The sequence below is a fragment of the Sus scrofa genome, chromosome 8 (assembly GCF_054392235.1).
Source record: "Sus scrofa isolate SSC_HxYL_T2T_F1_AM1 chromosome 8, Sscrofa_HxYL_maternal_Yorkshire_Landrace_v2.0, whole genome shotgun sequence".
NCBI classification, from domain to species: Eukaryota; Metazoa; Chordata; class Mammalia; order Artiodactyla; family Suidae; genus Sus; species Sus scrofa.
The window spans coordinates 84,892,706-84,911,234 of record NC_139390.1 but is presented as its reverse complement, the minus strand read 5'-3'; the positions used below and the strand labels follow the sequence as shown (position 1 = coordinate 84,911,234).

Here is an 18,529-nt window from a genome sequence, read left to right as displayed (position 1 = left end):
TATTGGTTGACTTTTGAGTCATTTTATAGAAAGCAAAGTTTTAGACAAAACATTAAAAAGAAGGAAGAACTCAAAAAAATCCTACATATTACAGATCACAATTAAATTCAGTGTCATATAATTCAATTATAATACATACAGAAATATTTTACATTATTTTAAAAATATAAATTTAAACTCATAACTTAAATCACACTTATAAGGTCACTGGTTAAGGCAACAGCCACTCATTCAGAAAGTACAAAGACTGACTGTATAAGAGGTTAAGTATCATTTTGTCAGCGAGGCTAAACAGAAATCTGCAAATGAACTCAGCATAATCTCTCTATGGAGTAGGTGGTTGTCAGAGTAACTTGTTACAATTCCTGTCATCCCATGTGACAGACGCAGTGGCTTAGAATGCTTTGCCAACTCAGAGTAATCCTGTCTTTAGTCCTAAACCACTCTGTTGCTTTGTTATTCAAGGTTTGTTTTCTTAAAAGTTCATTTCAAAAGCTTAACGATGAAGGTGTTCTAGGAAAACCAGATCTGGAATTTCTGCACATCAGTAGATAATAAAGAATATGAGATGTATTTGTTGTCAAAAACTGATGAAAATCTGTAAAAGCAAATTAAGCTAAACAACTAAGGAGATATAGCTCTCAAAATTGACCACCATTTAAAAATACACATAAAATGACATTTGATTATCAAATTGCATTGCAGGGACAAAGATGGGATAAGCAAAGAGAGGGAAAATAATGAATAGTAAGAATTTATCCTACACAAATGTTGTTCTTTATGGGTTCCCATTTTCTAGATCTTAATTGCAAAAACCAAAACCAAAAGAAAACAAAACTCTGTTCCTTAAGGCAAAATGGAGGGGGTTTTCTTGGAGAGAAAAAAGACAGTAACCTTATTTAATTAACTAAGTATGTATTTGAATTTTCCTATAGAAATTATTCTATTTCTGGCACCACAGGATCTAGAAATGAAAGAATGGAGACAACTCTTAGGCTCAATGTTTCTTGAAATTCAAACTAACAATTCAAAGTCCCAAACAACAAATCACACTTTCAGCTTCAAAACTGGTGATGGAGAAAATCCTACTCTTTCATACAAGCAATACCTATGTAGGCAAGATCAAGAGAAATGAACAAATATAGGACAGAAATGTAAAGCAGAGGTCGAATGTATCCTTTTCTTTCACTCTAACCAGGAGATCCAAGTCTCCCTCCTCCTATTCTTACCTAGAAAGTCTACTCCGGACCAAAGACATTTTTTTTTTTTTTTTTTTTTGTCTTTTTAGAGCCGCGCCCACGGCATGTGGAGGCTCTCAGGTTTGAATGGGAGCCATAGCTGCCAGCCTATGTCATAGCCACAGCCACGCTAGATCCGAGCCAAATCTGTGACCTACACCACAGCTCATGGCAGCGCCAGATCCTTAGCCCACTAAGCGAAGCCAGGGATCGAACTTGGGTCCTCATGGATACTAGTCAGATTTGTTTCCACTGACAATTTTTTAAATATAAATCAGATCACATCACTTTGTGTTTAATACCATCCAGGAGTTCCACATTCCATGCATAATAAACTCTGAAGCTCTTTATAATTGTTTCTAAGTCTTACATCTAGGAGGTTCTGAGGAGCCTGACCCAGGCTTTCTCAGGGCCTTTATACTTGCTTTCATCTCTGCTTGCAATATTCTCCCAGACCTTCACATGGCTGGCTCTTCTGCACATTCGATGTCACCTCCTTAGAGAAGCCACAGGATCTAACCGCCACCTCTTCCAAGCCCAATGGCATCAGATTTCCTTCCTAACACTTATCACCCACCAGAATTTACAATATTTCCTTGCTTTTCTATTGCTTCTGTTTGGCACTAAAACCTAAGTTCTACTAGACCAGTGACTTTGAATGTGCTCTATCACCATTTATCTTTTAGAACAAGGTCTAACACAAAGTAGATGAATATGAATGATTAAATGAATCAATGAATGGCAACCTAAACTCCAGATATGGTTCAAATTAATTTTGTTTGGTACATATGATATTTCAACAAAATTTCAAGTAGTTGAAAATACTTGAGAAAATGATTATTTACATAAACACTCAGATTTCTGGTTTCTTAGGAAAAACTGGAGCATATGTCAAACCAAGCTCTAGATACCACATAGTACAATGGGCATGCACTCTCTGTTTCTGGAAGTCTCCACTCATTCACTCATTTACTATTACCTTCCTCGTTTCCACTGGCATTTGAGTTAATCACACTTTTTTTTTTTTTTTTTTTTTTTTTTGGTCTTTTTAAGGTCATACCACCACACATGGAAGTTCCCAGGCTAGGGGCTGAATCAGAGCTATGGTGGCTGGTCTACACCACAGCCACAGCAACACCAGGTCCAAGTAGTATCTGCAATCTACACCACAGCTCCTGGCAATGCCAGATCCTTAACCCACTGAGCAAGGCCAATGATCAAACCTGCATCCTCATGGATGCTAGTCAGATTTGTTTCCGCTGAGCTACAACGGGAACTCCGAGCCACACTTACGAAGGAGTGGAGAATCCAATACGTGTTCTGCAGTGCTTATAGCCTAATTTATCCAACTACTACTAAGTAAAATGAGACCAGACGAGTTAAATACTTAATATAAAGTTCCTCGGTAAGTTAGTGGCAAAATTGGCCTACTCTCAGGTTTCCTTTTCTTTCTTTCTTTCTTTCTTTCTTTCTTTCTTTCTTTCTTTCTTTCTTTCTTTCTTTCTTTCTTTCTTTCCTTCCTTCCTTCCTTCCTTCCTTCCTTCCTTCCTTCCTTCCTTTCTTTCTAGGGTCACACCTGCAGCATATGGAAGTTCTCAGGCTAGAGGTCCAATCAGAGTTTCAGCTGCCCTCCTACACCACAGCCATAGATACACTGGATTCGAGCCACATCTAGGACCTACGCCACAGCTTGCGGCATTGCCAGATCCTTAACCCACTGAGTGAGGCCAGGGATCACATCCGCATCCTCATGAACACTATGTTGGGTTTTAACCCACTGAGCCACAGTTGAAACCTCTCTCAGGGTTTCTAATCTAAATATCCAAAGCTTACTTACATACCACATTATCGCATTTCTAAAAAAGGGTTTAAATGTTTGTTAAACTGGAATTCAACAAGTTAGAAATTTTTAATCAATTACATTTGTTTTCCTGTACTTGGGTTATAAGTGAAAGAGGAAAATCAACTAAAAAACAAAGGATCCTTTAAGTTCTGTCGTATGCTAAGAATATCAAACACTGGTGTTAAAATTCCACCTCTTATGGCTATAAAGCTATATAATAAGACTTGTTGCTCATAATGGTGAGGTAAGTCACTGCAAGACAGTAGTCATGCAAGTAAAGGTCTGATTATGTTCTAGGATATTCCAATTATTTGCAAAATCAAGTGTATTAAAATACTGGTACAAGATTTTTAATGTATTGAAATAGTTTTCCAAGCAATCAAAAAATTCAATTTGTATCCCTTTACTTTACACAGTACAATTATTTAAGAAATTTACTCGAAATACCACAAGTGGCATGGTCCATTAAAATGTTTTAATACCAAATGCCAAACATATTCAAAATGACAGAAAATGACAGCCCTAGGTACTCATTACTGAACCTTATAGAATCCTAACCTTCTGCCACATTATTGCATATAATTTAAAAATAAAGCATTACAGATAATGTTGAAATTCTCATTGTACGACCAACCCTTCTTGACTCCATTTTCCTTCTTTATCAGAGCCAGTCACTATCCTTATTTTGAGGTTTATCATTTCTGTCTAAGTTTTTAAACAATTAGCACACAGACATCCACAAATAATATCCAGCGCTATTCTACATGTTTTCAAATCTGATATAAATGGTATCATAACGAATGTACAACAATGTGGTTTCAAAGTTAAATAAAAGCAGATAAAGTAATGTTCTAAAACTTAAGAGAAACAGAAAGAGGAGGAGAGAGAATTACTTAAAATTCTATCAAATCTATCAAAATATAAAATCTTACACACAAAAAATTAGACTACCTTAAAAAAATTAACAAATGAGATTCTATATTTATGGTCAAGATGGCTGAGGTTTAAAATGGAAACAAAGAATCTCTCAACTAACAGAATTACTGGCTGAAATTGATATAATAACATTTCTTTAAAGTATTCATTAGGAAAAGGTGTCAGTACTGAAAAGCAGCTGAGGTCTAGCTAAGCAAGAGGTTTATTTCTTATAGTATATTCCTGGTCTGAGGCTTCACTTCAAAGTCTCTAGAGTTCAATTAAAACTGGATTAGGAAGAAGCAGACCCTTCTTTGGGACTTTCTGTTCACTGAAACTCTACATACACTGACAGCACCCTAGACAGAGGTCTAGCCCTCCAATGAATCAGTTGCTATGGAAACCGTATCATTACCATTGCTCTGCAGTTATGACCTCAAGTCTAGAATAGCTTGAAAGCTTAAGCCCACAGCACTCTCTTTGAATGTTTACCTCCTTGTTTTGATATTGTTAGTATTATTATTAGTAAACTCAACTTTCACTTTTTAACCATTTGCTTAAACTAAGGTAGCGTTTGGTTCAATATCGAGGTAGGGTTGTAGAGAGGAAAGAAAGAAATGGGTATTTTATATATATATGTATATATGCATATATACTCACATACATGTACTATTTCTTTCCATTAAATATATCAAACATTTGTCTTTAAAATTTTTATCTGAAAATTGTGACTCTGAAAAAGGAATTATTATTTCGTCCAAATAACACACACATTTCTTTTTTCTGCAATTCAAATAGTATACCAAGAGCACATATGAAAATTTCTTCACCCTGTTGAATGTACTGGCTTGAAAGCAAAGCATTTATGACCTTTAACCATTCATTTTGAAAAGCTTATGAATTTATCCAAATAACACTTTTTTTTTTTTATTTCTCATCCTCATGAAAGAACAAAACTACAAACCTACATTTGCTGCCCAACTGCATGATACTCTTACTAAATATTGGATATGTTCAAAAAGCAGATTTAAAATACTGCCATATCTATTTTCCTTAAATAAAGAAAAGGGTTTTGTTTTCAAATCTACCCTCAATAAATTTAAGATGTTTTCAAATTTCTTTTAAAGGGAAAGGCATTAAAAAGTGATCAAATGTTTTAATCTCAAAAATAAGAAATACTTACACTTGAGTCTGCATATACAGAATCAATAAAACACACTTTTAAAAACACTATTTTAGATGTTTAAAGCTAGCACTGCATATTCTAGTCCTAATTATTCACTAATTTTTGGAGAGGTTTTACTCTTTTAGATAATTCTACATTGATTTCTAAAGAATTTGATAGTAAATGTAAAATCAGATAATACATACAAATAATAGTACTTAAAATGTAAAAACAAACCCATTTCTAAACTACATGGCTCTATTTAACACCAAGAGAACTGTTTTTTAAAAAAAGAAAAATGTTTTAAACTTAGTATACAAAATATAACTAATCATGTCATCAATTAAAAAATGATACCACAGGTAAATACATTTATGGCCCATTCTCATGGAACATAACTATAAACTAGTCACAAGGATTATATCTTAATATGAGAAAACAGTAAATATTTGAAATATATATTAAAATGAAAACACATGTTAAAAGATATTCTAACATCAACTCACCATTAGATATGCGTGCAAATATGTTTTATTTACAATCGTTGCAATTTAAACAAAATAGCTATAAGTAATTTTGATCAACTATTTTAAAGTTGTACCACTGTATTATTAACACAGCTTGTGAATTCTGCTGCCTATAATATTCTCTGAAACCTGCTATCAAAACATAGCACTGCATTTATTCTAATATTGAATTCCAGTTGGTTTCAGGATTTACTTCATCACCAACTATATCTTAGTTTTAAGTTTGTAAAGACATATTTTTAAGGTAAAATTTAGAGGCCTTTATTGAATTGAAAAAAGGCATATACTTGACCCTGGTTGAAACTTTAAGGTGGTCTGTGAACACAGAGGATGTTTGCAAACTTTGAAAAGAATAGAACAAGGACAATAAAAATACATGTTATGAATACAAAAGAAAATTGCCTTTTAAATTCACTATGAGTTATTTGATATTTTTCACGTATACAGTACATTTCCTCCTCCTGCTTCCTCGTACCATGAGACAGTATTCTCCTTAGCATTTTCATGGGTGACAAATTCAATTAAACATATTCATTACTCTAATGTTCTACTTGGCAGTTTAGTCAGTATGAAAAATTAAAAATATATAAATAAAATGCTATGTGACCTCTGTATTGATTGGGCTAAAATGGTTTTAGCCTGGGTGTGGATGATGGGGCAGCTGGGAGGGGCAAGAGGGGAGCATGTACAACCACATACACTCTTATGTTTTCTCTTCCAATTACTGAGGGAGATGATAAAACCACAGCAAATGATGTATCAGCTCATTTTATCTTATCGCTTTGGGGCTAGGTGACAATGAAGTTCATATTTCACTGGCTCCCATTGAAGATTGTGAAAATTACTTGCCCTCATGACCTGAAATTTCACTAGAAGACAGAAATTTCTCTTCTGCAAAGTAATGCAATTTTTCAGATGTCAACCTTTAGCCCAGCTTTAAAAATTAATTTCATTTATATTAACCAATGATATTGATATTTTCACAGCACGCTCTTTGATACATGAAGCACTGACTGGCAAATTGATGTTGCTTTAGATGGGTAAAACTATTTTATTTTAAGCTGCTATGGCAGACAGATTTATGGCAAACTGAAATTCCCATTTCATAATTTAATATTTGTGCTAGATCAGTGCACCTTTAAGCCCTTGGCCTGTAAATAATTCAGACTCTTTAGTTGGTTCTGTTCTATTTTCAATATTCTTCAGCTTAAAAATAATTTGCATTCTAAATGATGTATCATAAAAGTCATCTCTTACTGAACTAACATTTTATATATATCTTAATGAGTCAAAAGCAAAATATAGTAATGAATAAGCAGAACAAAGAAGGTATTTATACAACTAACTTTTAGGGCTCTTTTTTTTTAAATGTAAACTATATCTCCAATATAGTTTTCTTGAAAGAACTCAAATACAGCAGAGAAGGATAATAACGAAGAATATTAAGGGACATAAATGTATCTTATTTTATTTTTCATAGCACCACGTAAAATAGAAAGCCAGGTATTAAATTTTCAGAGAAAGAGTAGAATAAACTTAGATAAGTACCTGAGCTAAAATAGAGATATTTGGGTTTGGAAGTACCTTTTAAGACAAAAATCTAATAAATATAAAGTCACAACATCAATTTTATCATGAACAAGATGTGAAAAATGTTCCAAATGATTTTGGAATAAAGATAAAGAAATAACCTTGAATTCATAAAAAAAGAAAAATTTATATATTTTGAAAGAGTAAAAACATTACTAAAAGATAAAAGGTAAAGGCTGGTACCTTATCAATTTTTTATTACCTTTATCCAGGAAAGAGTTCGGTCTACTGCAAATGTCTTGAGAAAACAATCATTCAACCAAAACCTTCATTTTATTAATAAGGTAAATTAAACATAAACATGTACAAATTTATACATTAATCTACACTTTCAAAATTAGAAAAAGGCCAAAAACACATTTCTCCAATTTAGCTATTTTCTCCCCAAAATAGTTTAATACAATGCTGCCTAACTTTCTATTCCCAATATCACTTTTGCATTTTTATGTTAACAATATACTTTTTTCTTTAAAAATATTTATAATTTTCTTTACATGAATATGTATGAGATGGTAATATAAATAATATTTTATGATTTTTCCATTTAGACTGGAAAGATTCCTAGTCACTTCTCAAAAACGTGCAAGAATGACATGCTCTTGTCCCTAAATTTGTTACAAAGTATTTTTACCTATTATTCTGTTCACTGCCTCTCTAAAGTCCCTAGCTTTCTATTGCTTAACTAAGAGTTAAGTTTAAATGAGCACTAACAAAAAAATGCCCAATTCTAAATACACTAGAATATTCTAATATATACACTTTTAAAACAAGCAATGGACACAAACTATCTTTCTTCTCAACACCAATTCTTACATTGTGAACTCAATCTCAGATTGTATCAAAAGCCCTTCTGAGATCAGGAACCAAATCTTCAAATTAGAGTAATACCAGCCTATAGCTAGACTACTTATCTCTCTGTAGCAGAGAGAACACAATTTAACCACTGAAAGTTTGTCTGATGGTTAAGCTATCTAAGCCTTTGTTTATCTTCAAGAAATTTGCTTTTGTCCTTCAAATACAGCAGAGAACAGAAATAAAAATCAAAAGGAAAAGGAAAAAGTTACATTAAAACTTCATGTTAAAAATAAGACATTTTTTTCCTAATCAGAGTGTCATACTTTTTCATTTTTTGGGGGGAAAGCTTTCTTCCTCCTAATAATTACTCAACTTGTTTAGCTGGAGTCAATATTAAATGAGTGGCACAGGTTCCTAATTGCTTCCATATTAGACCATGAAACAAAATACTGTGCCCATACTCAGCTTCAGATACAATCTTCCAAAAAGTTATTTTCTTAAAGGACTGATATTAGAGAACATTAAGAACACAATTTAAATAAGATTTGGAGGTTAACATGATTTCGGCGTATAACCCCGTAACACTGTACATGCTCACTAGACTGGAGTTCCTGCTTGTCTGCAGTTCTTTGAAGCTAGGCCACTGCTTTTAGTCATCCTTCCATTCACAGTACCTAGCATGGCGCCAGGAACCAGAAGACAACTGATGGATGGAGAGCCGTTTCAACTACATACAGTCCAAGTAGCTAGTATGGTGCCAGGAAGCTCAACTTCCCAAACTACACACAATCTAAGTAAGATTCTAGGAACACATGAACACAAACATAGCAGAAAGCAAAAAGGGACAGAAAAATATAATGAAAACTACAACATGGCATTTTTTAAAAAAATCAAATTCAAGGGTCAGAGTACTTTGAATTCTGACCAACTTGGAGGGACTTGATTTATCCTTGCACATAAAGAATATTTAAAGCAGATATAATGTGGAAAATATTGTTTTTAAGACATTAAACATCAAGCAATAAAAGACAGTGATCTCTGAAAGACAGGAGAAAAAAAAAAAACAGTGATGCCAGGCATTACCTCAGCTCACTGCCTGAGGAGACTTTGCAAACCCCTGAGCAGGCAGAAATAACCTAGTTAGAATACAGTAGTCTCCTGGAGTAAGGAAAACAGCTTGAAGTACTATGAGATGGATCGAGAAAGCTAAAACTGCAAGGTAGAGGGGCAGATGGGAGAGAGCTGTAGAGTTTTGAGCCCTGCAGCTTTCAGCAGAGATTTGATCAGCCTAAGAAAACAACTTGAAGCCAGTAAAATAATTATTCCCCCAAAATTACAGGGTACAAATACCCAGAGCTCAGAGACTGGAGTGAACACTGTCTCATACATCATCGAGCAGTGGGTTAGAGAACATGGGAGAGTTTTGCCGCGGTAGTGGAGAAAACTGCCCTAGACTAAATGCTGCTCTGGTCCTAAATAACAAACCTTAACAGCAAGCTCCAGACAGATGGAACTACTCCAAGTTACTTAACTGTATCCTAGAACAATTGCATTAAAAAGTAGAATACAAAAAAAAAAAAAAAAAAAAGAAAAAAGAAAAAGAAAAGAAAAGGATGTGAGGGAGATTTGGCTGCAACATCTGTCACCCCATTGATCACCAGGGTTGATTCAGCTGATCTGGCTGATTAGGCGAGTGTCCCCTTCCTCCCTCCCTGCTCCATGTGTATCCCTCCTGAAGCTGCGAAGCTGCGTGCTCAGTCAAAGAGGACGACCATCCCCGAAAGAGGAGGACTGTTCTTTGGTCCCCTGCTAGAACCTCCACGGTTATGTGCCGTCCATGCATTGGTGGTGGTATCTGGAAAACAAACTCTTACTGAGTTTGGTAGAGGAGGTAGTGGGCAGTTATATCAGAGGAGCAGAGAGTAATAGCAATAGCAGCAACAAATACAGTTTAATTAGAGCTCATTATATGTCAGGATCTACACTAAGTGCTTTATTTCAATTAAATCTTAAAATGGCACTATGAAATAGATGTCATTTTCATCACTTTATACATGAAGAAATGATCTCTGAGAGGTTAGATGACTTAAGTCAAAATCACCTAACTAGCAAGACTCAATGAATAAATGAGAATAACTATTTCACCTAAAAACTATTCCTCCTTGCTCCTACAGTTATTTTCAAAACTGAATAGAAAAGAGATCTCTAGACTTGATAAAACAGTGAACTTTGTGTTTCAACTCCCGATAAGGGCATTCAATAGGGCAATGACCAAGGTTAGCAAAAAAAAAAAAAAAAAAAAAAAAAAAAAAAAAAAAAAAAAAAAATTCTTATTCCTGGAGAGATTGGTTAAAATGATCTTTCATAAGAACTAAGAAAGTAGGAACTGATTAGTTGGTTCACTTTAAAAGGAACAGATTATATGAAGCAAAAACTGGATACATTTCTAGAAATTGGGGAAAAAATCCTCCAAGAGTATTATCTCCCTATGATAAATGATCAGCACCTAAAAGAAATGTAAGTTTTCAATATCTTACCCTTCCCTCCAAAAGTTGTGAATATATAGGTAATATGAATTTTCAATAACATCTAAAAATATTTACTTCTGATATATAAGGTAAGAGGGTAAATGGGATAGATGAAAACCAAAACAAACATTAACAGCAAGATAGTAACATAAGAGATCCTGGCAAAATTCATAGACCACGGCAGAGATAAAGAGTAAGGAAGTATCCCAGAGACATTGCAGAAGGTGCTGAATATGGACAGTACATGTAAAGTTACATACCTGTGAAGACCTGTTAAAGAAAGAATTTATTAGATGTACGACAGAATAAAAAGGAATGTCACAGATAGAATGAGACCGAAGGACCAAGTCATAAGATATAATTATGCCAACTTTGTTTTGGGTGCTGATTTTCCTGCAGGTCTCAAGAGTGATGGAAAATTGCCCTTTTGTTCCAGACATTCTTTTCAAGGATGTTTGTAAAGAGAACAGCCTTGGAAGAGATGGTGTCTTGTTCAGAGCAAAGGGCATGTTTGTTTACTGTGTAGTATAATAAAGATAATGATGACCTTTGAGGCAAGGGCCAGAATTCACTGCCCACTGTAAACATTTTGGGTTCCTGAAGATTGAGGTTGTTCAACTGGGATGTAAACTCAGGGGTGCACAGTATCTGCTGGGGCTTCTTGTCTTTGTCTACTCAGACAGCCATAATATAATATCACAGACTGGGTGGCTTAAGCCTCAGAAATATAGTTCTCACACTTCTGCAAGTTGGGAAACCCAAAGTCAAGGTGCTAGCAGATTTGGTTCCTGGTGAGAGCTTTCTTGCTGGCTTGCAGATGGCTACCTTCTCACAGTACCCTTTCATGGTACAGAGAGGAAACAAATTTCTCTCCTTTTTCTCTAAGGCCAAAGTCCCATCAGATTAGGGCACCAAACTTAGGACCTCAGTGAACTTTAATTATCTCTTAAAGACCCTATCGCCAGATACCATCACAATGGGGGGTTGGGGGGGGAGGGTTTCAATACATGAATGAGGAAGGACACAGTTCAGTCCATAGGACACTTCCACATCACCTCGAGAAACTTGGAGGCAAGGGGAACAGACATTAACATGATGATTATTCTCTTTGTTGTGCTTAAGAAAGGTTTTTGTCTCTGACCCAAGAGTCTCAAGTCTTCTGCCAGCATTCATGAAATTTTGGCAGGATAAACTGTTATTTTGCTAGTAGGTAAAATTTCAGATCCTTGACTGCTCTTGACATTCTGGAAGACAACTCTGTCAGGCCAAAATGTGACAAAGAACTCTACCACATTTTGCTGACAGGAATGCAAAGAAAAGTATATGTTGCTGGTAAAAAACATGAAATGTAAAACCCCTTTGGAAAGTAGTCTTATGTATTAAAAATAATGATAGTCACATTCTTCATAGTGACAAAAACAAAAATGGTAAACAAGACTGTGAAATCCAATGTATGTCATTAGGAAGATGGTTGAGAAATTATGGTACATCTTCTTCTGCAGTTATTGAAAAGAATGAATCACCTTGACTTGGCTATATAGCAAGCATCAAAATAGGGTGAGAAAAACAAGATACCAATTATTATGGCTTATAAGATTTAATTTTCATAAATTAATGAAAAAATTCCCCAAAACATAAATTTATACGAAAATGAAGAAAAATATGAAAGGAAACATACTTGGTTATTAACGTAAGTTAAGAATATGGGAAGAAGATCTGGGAGGAAGGAGATTGGGGTGAGGAGAGCCAAGAAAAGAAGGGAAAAAGCATGCATAAAAATAAAATACTCATGCAACAAAACCCCACCACTGAGTTGATTACATATATAATAAAACTATGTAGCTACGCATAAAAACATTTATTAAAATCTGAATGAGAAAAGTCATTTAATTATATTTTGTTAGTCCTTTCACTATGTTGTGTTATCAGCTTTTGTATATTATCATGGAGGACAAAAATGACTATTTTTCTCTCCTTTCTTTCAGTAGTTTTCAGAGTTCAACTTATTTACCTTTTTTGTCCTTTAAAGTTTCTCAAATTCTTTCTACAGATCCTCAGAGTTCTTCATCTAGGTTGAGCCTGCCTTTCTTCTTGATGTCTTTAAAGATAAGAATACAACTCCTTTCAATTTTAAATACTTTATTGCTGACTTCTATCAATTACCAAAGATTCAGGTCACTGCCCTTCAGAGTCATGGAGTGGAGAATTGATTGAGGAAAAAGTAACTGAAAACCAACATGGACCTCAGTTATCATCTCAGAGCTCACCAAACCTTTTTCTTACCAATCTATTTCTGACCTCTGTACACCTATTATAACAATGAGACCAGAATAGAGGTTTACTGCAGTTCAGTGAGTATGTGTATATATATATATATATATATAAACCAAACAGAATGATCACCAGAAATAAAACTGAATATGTTTAAAAAACAAAACAAAAAAAGCCCCAAAACACTCCCTACAAACAAAAGTCCAGGACCAGATGGCTTCATAGGAGAATTCTACAAAACAAACAAAAAGGAACATATACTCATCCTCCTTAAAATTTTCCAAAAGTTTGAAGAAGGAACACTCCCAAAGACATTCTATGAAGTCACCATCATCCTAATACCAAAGCCAGACAAAGATACTACCAAAAAAGAAAATTATTGGCAAATATCTTTGATAAACATAGACTCAAAAATTCTCAACAAAATATTAGCCAACAAAATCCAACAACATATAAAAAAGATTATACACCATGACCAAGTGGGATTCACCCCAAGTTCAGGATCACAAGGATGGTTCAACATATACAAATCAACCAATGTTACAAACTACATTAACAAAAGAAAAGTCAAAAACCATATGATCATCTCAATATATGCAGAAAAAGCATTTGACAAAGTCCAACACCCATTTATGATAAGAAGTCTCAGCAACATGGGTATAGAGGGAACATACCCTAACATAATAAAAGCCATTGATGACAAACCCTTAGCAAATATAATACTCAATGGCGAAAAGCTGAAAAGCCTTTCCACTAAAATCTGGAACAAGACAAGGATGCCCACTCTTACCACTTTTATTCAACACAGTATTGGAAGTCCTAGCCACAGCAATTGGACAAACAAAAGAAATAAAAGGTATTGAAATTGGAAGAGAAGACATAAAATTGTCACATGATACTATATATAGAAAACCCTAAGGACTCAACACAAAAACTACTCAAACTGAACAATGAATTCAGCAAAGTAGCAGGATACAAGATTAACAATCAGAAATTGGTCACATTTCTGTATACTAACAATGAAATATTAGAAAAGGAATACAGGAGTTGCCGTCATGGCGCAGTGGTTAACAAATCCGACTAGGAACCATGAAGTTGCGGGTTCGGTCCCTGCCCTTGCTCAGTGGGTTAAGGATCCGGCGTTGCTGTGAGCTGTGGTGTAGGTTGCAGACGTGGCTTGGATCCCGCGTTGCTGTGGCTCTGGCGTAGGCCGGTGGCTCCAGCTCTGATTCGACCCCTAGCCTGGGAACCTCCATATGCCGCGGGAGCGGCCCAAGAAATAGCTAAAAAGACAAAAAAAAAAAAAAAAAAAAGAAAAGGAATACAAAAATACAATACCTTTTAAAATCAAGCCCCCCAAAATTAAATACCTAGGAATAAACGTGACTAAGGAGGTGAAAGACATATACTGAGAACTATAAAATATATTCAAGGAAATTAAAGAGGATTCAAAGAAATTGAAAGATATTCCATGCTCCTGGAATAACTAATATTGTAAAAATGGTCTTACTTCTCAAAGCCATCTACAGATTCAATGCAATCTCTATCAAATTACCCATGACATTTTTCAAAGAACTACAACAAACAATCCCAAAATTTATATTGAACCACAAAAGACCCAGAAGTGCCAAAGCAATTCTGAGGAACAAAAAACCAAGCAGGAGGCATAACTCTCCCAGACTTCAGGCAATATTACAAAGCCACAGTAATCAAGACAGTGTGGTACTGGTACCAAAACCGACATACAGACAAATACAGAACCCCAAAATAAACTCAGACACCTATGGTCAATTAATCTTTGACAAAGTAGGCAAGAACATAAAATGGGAAAAAGACAGTCTTTTCAGCATGGTGCTGGGAAACTGGACAGCTGCATGTAAATCAATGAAACTGGAATACACCCTCACACCATGCACAAAAAGAAACTCAGAAAAGCTTAAAGATTTGGACGTAAGACAAGATACCACCAAACTCCTAGAAGAGAATATAGGCAAAACATTCTCTGACATCAACCTTACAGGTATTTTCTCAGGTCAATCTCCCAAGACAACAGAAATAAAAGCAAAAATAAACCAATGGGACCTAGTCGAACTGACATGCTTTTGCACAGCAAAGGAAACCATAGAAAAAGACAAAAAGACAATCTAATGAATGGGAGAAAATAGTTTCAAAGGATGCAAATGACAAGGGCTTAATCTCTAAAAATATACAACTTATACAACTCAACAGCAAAAAGGCCAACAACCCAATTGAAAAGTGGGCAAAAGACCTGAATAGACATTTCTCCAAAGAAGATATACAGATGGCCAACAAACACATGAAAAAATGCTCAACATCACTGACTATTACAGAAATGCAAATCAAAACTACTATGAGGTACCACCTCACACCAGTCAGAATGGCCATCATTAATAAGTCCACAAAGAGCAAATGCTGGAGAGGGTGTAGATAAAAAGGAACCCTCCTACACTGTTGGTGGGAATGTCATCTGGCACAACCACTATGGAAAACAGTATGGAGGTACCACAGAAAACTATACATAAGAACTACCATATAACCCAGCAATCCCACTCTTGGGCATTTATCCAGACAAATATTTCCTTGAAAAAGACGCATGCACCCGCATGTTCACTGCAGCACTATTCACAATAGCCAAGACATGGAAACAACCTGGATGTCCATCAACAGATGAATGGATTAAGAAGATGTGGTATATATACACAATGGAATACTACTCAGCCATAAAAAAGAACAAAATAATGCCATTTGCAGCAACATGGATGGAACTAGAGCCTCTTCTACTAAGTGAAGTAGGTCAGAAAGAGAAAGACACATACTATATGGTATCACTTATATTTGGATTCTAGCATATGGCACAAATGAACCTTTCCACAAAAAAGAAACTCATGGACTTGGAGAATAGACTTGTGGTTGCCAAGTGGGAGGGAGTGGGATGGACTGGGAATTTGGGGTTAATAGATGCAAACTATTGCCTTTGGAATGAATAAGCAATGAGATCCTGCTGTATAGCACTGGGAACTATATCTAGTCACTTATGATGGAACATGATGGAGGGTAATGTGAAAAAAAGAATGCATACGTGCATGTGTGACTGGGTCACTTTTCTATACAGAAGAAAATTGACAGAACACTGTAAACCAGCTATTAATGGAAAAAATAAAAATCATTTAAAAATATCAATAAAACAATCTTATTAAAAATTTGACATAAAATCTCAATAGACATTTTTCTGAAAAGGATATACAGATGACTACCAGGCACATGAAAAGATCGTTAATCATCAAGAAAATGCAAATCAAAACACAAGATATCGCCTCACACCTGTCAGAATGGTTATTATCAAAAAGAATACAAATTTCAAATGTCTGCAACGACATGGAGAAAAGGGAACCCTATTACATTGTTGGTGGTGAATGTAAAGTGGTGCAGCCACTATGAAAAACATTACAGAGGTTTCTAAAAAAACTAAAACTAGAACTAACATATGATCCAGCCATTCCACCTCTAAGTATATAACCGAAAAAAAAAAAAGAACCATTAATTCAAAAAAAAACACATGTACTTCAATTTCCACAGCAGTATTATTGCAATAACCAAGACATGGAAGCAACCTAAGAGTCCATCAACAGAAGAATGGATAAAGATGATGTCAAAGATGTCACACACACACACACACACACACACACACACACACACACACACACACACACACACACACACACACACACACACTCTACTCTGCCATAAAAAGAAAAGACATTTTGCCCCTTGCAACAACATGGATGGACTTGGAGGGCATTATGCTAAATCAGAAGAGAAAGACAAGACTAATTCTATACAATATTACCCACATGTGGAATCTAAAAAAACAATACAAACTAGTAAATATAAAGAAACCAACTCACAGATAGAACAAACTAGTGGTTACCAGTGGGGAGAGAGGGAAGGCATAGGGATGATTAGGAGTAGGAGATTAAAAAGTACAAACTATTACGTATAAAATAAGTTAGAAGGATACATGGTACAACACATGGACTACTACCAACATTTTATGTTAACTATAAATGGAGTATAACCTTTATTTTAAAATTTTTTTTAAGGCTGCAGGTACCGCATATGGAAGTTCCTGGGCTAAGGGCTGAATCAGCCCCGCAGCTGCCAGCCTGCAGCACAGCCACAGCCAGATCTGTAAACTACACCACAGCTCATGGCAAAGCCAGATCCTAACCCACTGAGTGGGGCCAGAGATTGAACCCATGTCCTCATGGACACTAGTCTAGTTTGTTTCCACTGAGCCACAATGGGAACTCCAAAGTATAGCCTTTAAAAAGAGAAAAAGTTAGCCAAGACGTCCTTTTTTTGAGGGAGCAAGTTCTGTTCCTTTTATTACTAAGAGTTTTATCAATAATGGGTATTTAGTTTTGTCACACATACCCCCCTACCCCTGTATCTAGTGAGATATTATTTCTTTTAACAGTGTCAACTATGGTGATGGGTTTTTCAAATGTTAAAACAAACCTATATTCCTGAGAAAAAAGCCTAACTTGTCAAGATAGCCTTTTAAAAGATTGCTTAATTTATTATTGTTACTTTTTCCACCTACATTCATAAAAGTCTAAAGTTTTCTTTTAAAAGCTGTCTTCAGGGTTTTGATAGCCTTGTAAAATGAGCTGATAACTGTTTCTTCCTTTTCTATTTTTCAAAAGACATTAGGTAAAATTTATATTACGTCTTCCTTAAATATTTGATAGGATTCACTAGGAGAGTTAGCTGAAATTGGGCCTTTCTTTTTAGGGTGGCTTTTAAGCATGCACTCTTCTTTCCTGTATGTTCTTCTTTTAAATATAGAAAGAGCTATTCAAGTTATTTTTATTTCTAATTAAGGGAGCTTTGGAAGTTTAAGGCTTTCTAGGAATTCATTCTTTTTATCTCTGTTGTCAAACTTATTCTTTTTGTGGCTTTTAAGATTTAAATAATGTCCTCACATTCATTCACAGTATTAGTAATTCTGCCTTCTCTCTTATTTATCAATTTGGTTAGATGTTTCTCAAGCTTAGTGAACTTTATAAAGAGTCAGCTTTTGGCTCCATTGTTCTTCGTTTTCTTTTTCATTGATTTTCTTTCTTTATCTTTATTAAATCCTTCCTTATGCTTACTTTGGGTTTACTCTTCTTCTTCCAATATCTTCGTGATGAAGCTTAGACCTATGATTTTAAATTTCCATTTCTTTTTCATATAATGTTATTTACAACATTGTGAATTTTATAGATTTTCCTCAAAGTATTGTTTCATCTATATCCCACAAAATTTGCTGTTTGTTTTCATTGTGATTTAAAAATATTCTAATGTCCCTTGTGATTTCTTCTTCTTTTATTTAATGGACTGTTGTTTAATTTAGAAGATTTCAGGGCTTTCCAGATATGTTTCTTATTTTGATTTCTGGTTTAACTGCATTGTGAATAGAGAACATATTTGCTAGAATTTAAATTGTGTCAAGTCAACAAATGTTTTCTTAAGACCCACCAAATGGTTTTCATGGTAAATTTTACTTCTTCACTTATAACTTCTGGAGTTATGTGTAATGTTGTTTTTATTTTTTGTTTTTAAAGTTTTCTTTTTTCTTTCTTTTTTCTTTT

The 18,529-nt window shown here is 34.8% G+C and overlaps 1 protein-coding gene across 7 annotated transcripts in view; it reads right to left on the bottom strand.

Moving 5' to 3' along the window:
* LRBA (LPS responsive beige-like anchor protein) overlaps window positions 1–18,529 on the bottom strand; it is a 712,651-nt gene that overhangs the window by 222,597 nt on the left and 471,525 nt on the right. The gene's annotated exons all lie outside the window — the stretch shown is intronic.